Source organism: Carassius gibelio, chromosome B7 (assembly GCF_023724105.1).
Source record: "Carassius gibelio isolate Cgi1373 ecotype wild population from Czech Republic chromosome B7, carGib1.2-hapl.c, whole genome shotgun sequence".
In the NCBI taxonomy this organism is placed as follows: domain Eukaryota; kingdom Metazoa; phylum Chordata; class Actinopteri; order Cypriniformes; family Cyprinidae; genus Carassius; species Carassius gibelio.
Window position 1 is genome coordinate 1,952,824 of NC_068402.1, and position 9,671 is coordinate 1,962,494.

The 9,671-nt window shown below is 35.7% G+C and overlaps 1 protein-coding gene across 6 annotated transcripts in view; it reads left to right on the forward strand.

The window, feature by feature from the left end:
* The first annotated feature begins 8,903 nt into the window (after positions 1-8,903).
* dctn1a (dynactin 1a) overlaps positions 8,904-9,671 on the forward strand; it is a 22,359-nt gene continuing 21,591 nt past the window's right edge. For 4 of the 6 annotated variants that reach the window (XM_052561739.1, XM_052561742.1, XM_052561741.1 and 1 more), the window contains exon 1: positions 8,904-9,071. The gene's annotated coding sequence lies outside the window, so the exon portion shown is untranslated. The remainder of the gene's footprint in view (positions 9,072-9,671) is intronic. The other 2 variants (XM_052561744.1, XM_052561740.1) reach the window with 2 other exon arrangements.

Here is a 9,671-nt window from a genome sequence, read left to right on the forward strand (position 1 = left end):
TGGAAGACTATAAACACACAATTGCAATGTAACGCTAATTGACATAGCTTGCATCACAGTAAAGATTATTATAAAGAATATTTCCTGTCTCACTGTGATAAGAACCAACTTCGAACCACAGAAGCTAAGGATTTCAAACATGACTGATGTTATAAAGTGATTTTGGAGCAAAACATGATATTAGTCTCATAAACTGTCGTGTTTGACGTTATGTTGAGAAAACATACTACTATCCCTGTTTGCCAGGAACAACTGTTTTATAACTAATTCTGTACAGTCACGTACGATTATGTGTCTGTTTTTATGAAGGGCAAAAGTAAAGAAGGGTAAGTGAGGGTTTAAAAGAAAAGAAAGGACCTAAAACAGTGTGAATAGAAATGTGATGTAAGGCTGGGCATCATTTGAATTTTAATGATTCCAATTCTGGTCAATGCCTAATTTCAATTCCAAAAAGGTAAAATAATAATAAATAAATAAATAAATAAATAAATAAAAATCGTACAAAATATTTAATAGTTAGCTGATTACTATGAATGAAAATCAACAGGCCAAAATCACATTGAAAGTGTAGTTTGTTATAAAAACAAAAGGTGGACACATTTTCGGTAGAACGACAAAACAATAAAAAAATAATAATAATAATTAACACTTAACCCATACCTAGGCTTGGGGATCCAAAAGCTATTCCAATTCTGGAATAAAATGCTTAAGGTATCGGGAATCATCTACTTGTTATAAAATAAAAATTTTCAGAATTGCATTTTAATATGACTTTAAACCAATTAAGCACAAGAAGAATGTGTTCTGTATTGCACACATAGCAGCATAGCCATCGTTTCAGAAATGAGGGGGCAGAATAGTAAAAAAAAATAAAAAAATTAACAGGCTTAATTTTTACTTATGTCAGAGGAACAGATTCAGCCAGAGACTGATCACTGTGGCCATTAGGCTCTAGAACACCTCTCTACAAGTGCTGGGACATTTGTGAGAAACGCATGTGCAATACATGTGCAGTTTCAATTTATGTGTAATAAGGGATTGTATATAGTCCTATATTATTATTTGTACATCTTACCTATTCATTTAAATGTATTGATATATGAGTATTTATTAATTTTATCATTTTCTTTTTCATTTATTTCTTTCTTTTTGAGAGCAATTGAAACATGGAAAGCAATTTCCTCCTGGGATGAATAAAGTTATTTGAATTGAATTTAATAATCTATATTTATTTCCTGGAAATGAGCTGATTTATTTATTTATTTTTACAGCCGTTTGTCCATATTAGGGATTTCCTGATTGTATCACTTCTGCTGGGCCATTTTGGACTTTCTTCCGAGAGCGTCCTCCTCAGTGCACTAGACAAATGTGAACTATCTAATATGATAAACATCACCCCAGTGGCACTGGACACTTTAGCTCACGAATTAAATGAGTGCTGAACAATGGATCTATACAAATCCAAGATGACTGATAAATGCTAAAGTGTCAACTACAAGAACGAGCAACTACAAGATTCATTTCCCTCAGAAATAGTTCAAATGCTTTCAAAAGATTGCTTAAGCATTGTTTGTTTGATCACGAGAGACAGAAATGAGCAGGTCACTTGGAGAGACGCCGGGACAGAAGACCTCAAACGCTCAACCCTGAACTTTCCATCAGGTTTCAGGAGGGGTCCGTGGGATTAATACCAGGGTTAGAACTGAACTCTGCAGGTAGATGGATCTCCAGGAGCAGGACTGGATAAACCATTACATGGCGCCATCGGTTGGATCTCAAAAGTAATAGGGCAGTAAATAACTGAGCCATCCAGATTCCTGATGTGTGCTGATGTGCTGCATTCAGTCCGAACTGAAAGCTCTCAGCAGACCAAACAAATATAAACTTGTGTGGATTAAATCCACACTTCTTAATTGATTTAGAGCCAGTGCATGATGCCATTAGAACTATTAAACTAGTTTATTTATAATACTTTCTAATCATTTGTTAAACCAGAGCTTTTAACAAAAGCCACTTGTACATAAATCTCAACATTATACGTGCATAATTATGACAATGTAGTAATTAACACAATATCTTGGAGCATTCTGTCTAAGCTGCCAGACAAATCTGGAAAATTTGTACAGAAAACTTGGTACAAACAAAAATTAGTAAAATAGTGACGGGTAACTGGGTGTTGATTTTACAAATGTGTCATGTGATCTAAGATGAGAGATTTCAAGATTAATATTTCTCTAAGATTTGACTTTGCCTAGAAATGTCTGACGAATCTGTGATATCCTCCACCTTTGTGTAGAGTCATTCAGCTCGTTCAATTAAAGGTTCTACTGAATTTCAGAACGTGTGTAGGCCAAGGTTATTAACGTTTTAAATGTATCATTTAAAAATCTAGTTTAATCATGTCTCAATATTTATTCAAATGGAAAAACCTATATTCAAATATCTATAATTAATTGTTAAGCTGTATGGTCACAATATAAGTAAGCAATACCTGAGGGTTATGAAAACCATATTAATGTTGCCTCTCCATCACTCTCCAGAATAAAATGATACTCTAAATGTCATCAGCATCAATGCAATATTGTAATATTTAATAAGTATTAATTCCAACACAATGAAGCTGCCGTCTATCCTACTTAAACCCATTCAGTTGTATTGTCAGCGCTGGTTTGTAGAGAACGCTCTTTGATCGTGCGCCGCGGAGATCAAGGCTTGATGCAACTCTGTGTTTCCAATAGCTCTGGCTTTAACTGACAATTAACGTCACATTAAGTGTGCCAAAACAGTATTTATGGGTTGAATTTTGTAATAAAACGTACAAAATGTAGACTTTGTTTCATATCACAATCAGGGTTGCCAATTTGGTGTGAGTTTTACATGGGTAGAGTGAGAGCGCGAGACAGAGCCTGGAAGTGTGTGTCTCATGCCAAATACATGAGAGTTGGCAGCGCTGACTGAATGCTATAGTAATATGGTGCAGTGATTTTACCAAGTAAGACATGTTCCTGGATCAGAAATATAGACTTAGCCCAATCCCTACCCCTAAACCTAACCCTACCCATCATTTATTCCTAAAATCAGTGGGAAATGATAGCTGATTAACAGGAGTGTAGACTCTAGTGTAGCATCTGACTCATATTGTAAGCCTAAAGATATTTCCTGAAAAATCTCAGTTCTGATTGGATGATTGGAATGTTGTTCCAGGAACATGTTGTACTTCACGCTCACCAAAGTAAAATATTTTGAATATAACAATCTTTGATAAACTTAATATAAAAATATAAAGAAAATATAAAGATAAACTTAATATGCCAACATAGAGCGCCGCTGTGCTTCAGGCACCCCCCCCCCCAAAGCCCCGCCTTCACTTACTGTTTACTATTTATTTATCTGTAAGATAATGTTCAGTACAATTCATTAACTTCTCAGTCACCAAATGCCAATGCTCTCTCTCTCTCTCTCTCTCTCTCGTTCTTTCCTTCTCAGTGTCTATTTTGTTTTCTCATCGTATCTGCCATCAGATTTTCCACCCACATTCCCGTTCCAGTTTCTTCTCAGTTCCTTGTCGTCACTTGTCACAGATATCCACCTTATTTGTAATATAAGAGCATTCACGGCCTTTTGTTGCTTGAATGTGTTAGACTTCTGTGTCATTCGCTTCCAGTTTTCTCCCTGCTGTATAATATAATGACAAATACCTATTTGCAATATTATTTTATTCAGTTTGTTTTATTGTTTACAGAACTTATTCTTATTTCGTATTTAATTATTTATTTGAATTAATTATTATAATTGAATTAAATTAAGATAAAGATATTTTAGACATAATATGCGACACTTCCAATTCATTAGTCGCTAAATATGTGTGTACAGAATATCAGCGTCAGGGTCATTAATGGGCACCGCTCTCTTTGAAACTTCAGGAATACATGCAGTAAGGTAAAACTTTTTAAAAACCTTGTGTACATGCTCTAGTATTGTGTACAACTGTGGAAGAGCAGCATTTCTTTCAGTGTTACCACAGAGAAGGACATTTCTCAGCCATTCCAGCATCTCTTTAATCTATCTCTGTATCTATCACTAACGATACGATCACAAACCAGTTCTTCATGCGTGCGCAATAAGGTTTAAAAAAAAAAAAACCTTGTCTGAAGGACTAGGGAATCATAATATGAATTAATTATACAAATACATTAATAAATACACCAAATGCCACTTAATATTATAAATTTTAGAGGGGAGAGATTGATTTAATGAGCATCTGTGTGAGAGATGGTTACACAGATAGAAGCAGTAGAGCAACACAACACAATCATCTAAACTGTTATTATGAATCTTCTTGAACCAGAGTAAGCTATAAAACTCTTTCTATAATTATATTACCATGTGTGTGTGTGTGTGTGTGTGTGTGTGTGTGTGTGTGCACTTCACTTCACTTCATCTGAATCACAAATTGCCATATGAACTTATTTCAAATGTTTTCTTTTTTTTTTTTTTTTTTTCGTAGCAGTTCACATATAGGTTTAACTGTATGAAATCCAGATGTGTAAAAGTGAAGTTTACTTCTTGGTTGATGTAACGAATGTGTTCAGTGTGTTCTGAGATTATTTTTAGGTCAAAGAGTCATTTCTCTTTGTCAAAAAGTCAAATGAATAACATAATGAGCTAATACAGTCATCTATTTCAATATTTAATGACAAAAAGTGTTAAAAGGCAGAAGTATACAGGATATTGTGAGCTTTATTTCTCATCATTGACTGTTATCTGTCTGTCAGTTTTTATTTTATTCAAAGTTTATCAAAATTAAATACTTTTATAATTGGGCAAATATAAATGACATAGCTGCACGTCACACATATGTTCAGGAGATACACACATAGATTATGACTGATATCTCATAACCAGTTTGTCATGAATATGAACTGTCTGTGTGTGTGTGTGTGTGTGTGTGATATATGCCCATATTTGGTGTTTCCGGTTCCTGTACACAGGGCCGGATTTACCTCTTTTCATGACATAGGCAAAAAACAATTGTGTCCCCCTTCCCTATTAATATAATAAGCATAATAATACGCTAATAAAGCTAAAAAAATATTTCTTAATCAGTGGAAACATTTCAGTATTTTTTGCTTGCGTTCAGCCAATAAAAATGAATAGCTCTTAATTAGTTTGAGAACTGAAAAAGACCATATTTTATTAGTGCACAAGATAAACAAGAAAATGTGGAGTGAGATTACTGATAGGCTTTGATTCCCAGACAACACACCTGGAGAACATGAATGCTTTATTACTGAACGCTCCAATAATCAGTTTAGTTTACAGCTTTGATCAAGTGTTTGATACAGTGTGGTTTCTCAATAGTAAACTAGTGTGTGAGAGTAGATTAGTACACTGTAAGAAGCTCTGGTTAACACCACGTTCAGGACATTTTGGGCCAGAGAGTACTTATTTAAGTTTAATGTTCTCACTTTGAGCTAAAACCTACTGACGCAGGGTATAGCAAGCTCCCAAAAAATATTGGAATTTTTTAACCTGATGGCTGATCGAAGATCTTATTAATTTAAGCTTAGTTTGAGTGAATGTTGCCTAAATGATCCAAAAATGATGTTGCTGTTGTTGTTGTTGTTTTAGTCCCCTTCGTACGGTCCATACCTGAGGAACCTCCTGGGTTTGATTACAGTATTCCTCAGAGTATCTTCTTTTGACTTCTGCAGAAATACACAAGTCTAAAACGTGAATGACAGAATTCTGCTTAACTATACACTGAAGTAAATTAATAAACACTTTTCACCAGTCATCGCTTTACAGAAAAATAACAGTTAACCCTGCAATAAAAAACAGACTTTCAGTAGATCCGGGGCTTGCTGTTGATCAGGTCTCTTCAGTTAATATTCCCCTCAGTTCCTGCAGAAAATAACATGGAGAAACAGTCAATGCAGACATTTTCCCTGATACAGTACTTCCTCACCGACAAGATGCACAGTACAAACTCACTTGCCCTTTCTCATTCCCCAGTCCACATGTGTGTGCTTTGTGATTGACCCTGATTCAGATTGAACAGAAAAGCCATTTATAATCAATCAATCAAACATGTAGGTGCTAGTGGATTAGTGTAGTGTGGGACACACATTTATCTCTTCTTTTACAACATTAAACTGAACATGATTGGTGTTGATTACAAGTTATCAAACCCGCTTGACTTTCTGGAGAATATGTCAGGAACGTGAACATCCCCAAACAGGAAGTTCCTCTCGTAAAGTTCACTGAAATGACACTGATGTAGGATTTAGACTAAATTAATGTTAAGGATATAAATCTGTTAATTAAACCATGCTCTAAATTGTTATCAAATTAAATGTGTGATGAATTTATACATCAAATTTTACGATAATAGTCTTCAAATCTCTTTAGAAGAGGATGTTTCAGAGTTTTGAGTAATGTGAGTAATTCATATATACATATATATATAAATAAATGTAATATAATACGTTTATAAAAGTTCAATAACTGTTTTAAAGACATTCCATGTTCATTTGACATCTTCATTACATAGATATTATAATTTTTGTAAATAATAAAACAATACATTATTTTAAATAACATAAGATTAATTTTATAAATTGTATTTGACATTCCATAAATGAACATATTACTATTCTTTTTAGACTTATGAAGACAACAAACACTGTGTAGGTCTACTAAATTAACTGAGCAATCAAGGAGCTAACCAGGAGTGTTCATCTGAGGTTTATTTGAGCATGAGCTGTCCCACATGACAATGTCTTCTGATTTAGATAGGGAACGTCTTGAGGATTTCATAATGATATAACTTTTTGATGTGTCATTTTGGCTTCATATGGGAATATGATGCACAAGTCAAAATGGCTAAAAGTGTCCCACATTACCCTAATCCGCCCTATATACATTTTAATAATAAATTATTTCCACGTTTCCCAGTAAACTACAGAGCTCTTGACCAGGAGGATAAAACTGGCATTGGTTTTGATATTGGAGAACACTTAAACATGCAAGGCATTTCTAAACAAATGAACACTTTCACGTTTTTAAAACAAGTAATAATTTTCAGTTGTGCCTGGCCTGTAGGGTGTATATTTCGACTATGGTGTATTTGCAGTAGACTGCTGTGGGTTATACACCTCTACAGCGCCATCTGCTGGACTTCACTGATTCTGCGTCAAATGAGTTATTCAGGGTCACTGCCTCACAGCTGGATGCAAACACCCGCAGTTTACACACCTCTGAAGATGTGCATCATATTCATAATCCCCTGCGGGCCACAGATGGTGGACAAGACATCCCTGCACCAGACTAATCAACAATAAACATAAGTGTTATATGAAATGCTATAAATAATAATAATAATAATAATAATAATAATAATAAAAAACAGACTATAATCCATCAAAAATTATCTAATACTAAATACTAATTAAAAATATTTCAATAGTGAGTCCACAATAACAAAAATAAATAAAAATTAATGAAAGAAATGAAGATATATATTTCTTATTAGATGTGTCAGTACAGTCACAGATAGTATCTTAAATTATGTAATTTAACAATAATTACATACCAATCTTCCGAATATTTAAACAAAACAAAAACAAATGCATTAATGTTTCATCCTCACGGCAACAAAGTGTACAGGATCTGGAGCATCCCTCAAATTTAGACCATAAAAGATTGAGACAGATTACATCACACGTGGACGCGGCTTCCGATGACGTCACTGTCCCGTTCGCCGTCTAACCGGAAATGTCTATGCAGCCAACCATAGACAGTAAAACCATAGACAGTAAAAGAAATGGACACAGCGACCCCATTGGAACTCAATTGAGACAAATGAAGCCCAGTTTTAGCGTTTTTTAGCACTTCCGTTTCTGACGCGCAGACTCAAACGAAGCTTGACGACGTCAGCAACCTGTCTGACAGATGTAAATCTTCTAAGTGGCTGTGCGTGCAAACTGCCATCGTTAATCTTACAGAGACGGCGAGCTTGAGCGGGGAGTTCTTTGTCGTGAGTGAGCAGGAGTAAGTATTCTGATTAATTATTTTGTATAGTATTTTAAAATGTAACGCCAGTACGCCATATTAAGTTAATTGCCTGCGAGCTTCTCCTCCTGTCTGTACGGTAATGCGACAGAGAGCCGAGTGGTTATGACGCAATCGTTAGCCTATTTTTTTACAAAAACTGTTTATACGGGGCCATAATGTAACATAGAAGGTAATGGAGCCCTTTATACATTGTCGTGTATCTTTAGAAATAAATAATGGACAAACGAAGTCTTTAAACGCCTCAGATGTAAAGTTATTCGCTGTCAAAGTGACGCCAAAATGAATGGGAGTCAATGGGAATGCTAACGCAAGTGAAGTTCTGCTAAAAGATGGCAGCCCCCGCCCGACTTCAACTTCCGGTCGAGTTCCTTGCCCCTTGAGTAAAACAGCAGCCAACGCCAAAATCAGGGTTGCCACGTTTCTAGTCAAAACTATCACAATCAGGATTTGAGGGGGAATCCCCGGTAAACACATTTTAGAGGATAAATGTCACGTTATTGGGGTCGATCAAACCAGCGGGAAAACCGCGGACTTTGCAACATTGGACAAAATGCTAAAACCGTTTCTTTTATGCCAAACATCATTAGGATATTAAGTAAAGAACATGTTCCATGAATATATTTGGTACATTTCCTACCGTAAATATATAAAAACGTATTTTTTGATTAGTAATATGCATTGCTAAGAACTTCATTTGAAGGACTTTAAAGATGATTTTCTCAATATTAAGATTTTTTTTTTTTTTTTGAACAAACAACACATCAATGAAGAGATAATTCATTCAGGAAAAGTGCCACTTTTGTGCTCCAGGGACACTTATATAGCGGACCAATCAGAGGCGTCGCCTCGCGTCACGTGACCCGATCGGAAGTGCCCGAGTGAAGTGTCCGGTGAACGGTGTCCGGTGACCGGAGCGCTGCTGTCCGTTATTTGTTCTGTTTTGCACACATTACACACGCAGACCGTTCGCGTTCAGCTCGAGCTCTCTTCTACAGGTAAGCGCGCGATTAAACCGCTCGTTTCCCTGACAACAGCAGCGGTTACTGATGTCTCGTAAGCGCGAGACTGCGCCCAGTTTACCGTAACGAGAAATACACAGAAAACAATCAATATATGAAAACATTCAGCCGTACTGAAGTTTTTAACATGAGTACCATGTTTCCAGTAAACACTACCGACTCTTCCCCGTGTCTGAGAAACAAAACACGGGGTTTTCTTAAAGCCCGGCCCATTAGCATCACAGCTAATGCTAGCTGATAACGGCCTGACGGATCAGCTGCTGCTGTGTGCACACGGGGACTCAGTGTTTTTATAACTCAATATTAGTCCTTTTGAAAATACAGTTTAGCTAAAATACCTGTTTTCACCGAAATGTACATTTAGCCGTTGTTTCTTTCACTAATCAGTGTGATTGTGTGTATTTCCCCCAGTTTGCATCTCAAGAAGTGTTAAAGATATCTGAAGATCAGTTCAGTCTCTGCTTGATAATAAACTTTTCTTTTTCTATCTTCATTTTAAGGCCACGTGGTTCAGGTTTACTGATATTGGTCTGTTCTAACGTGCAAATTGTTAATTTTAACCTGTTTTTAATGTCA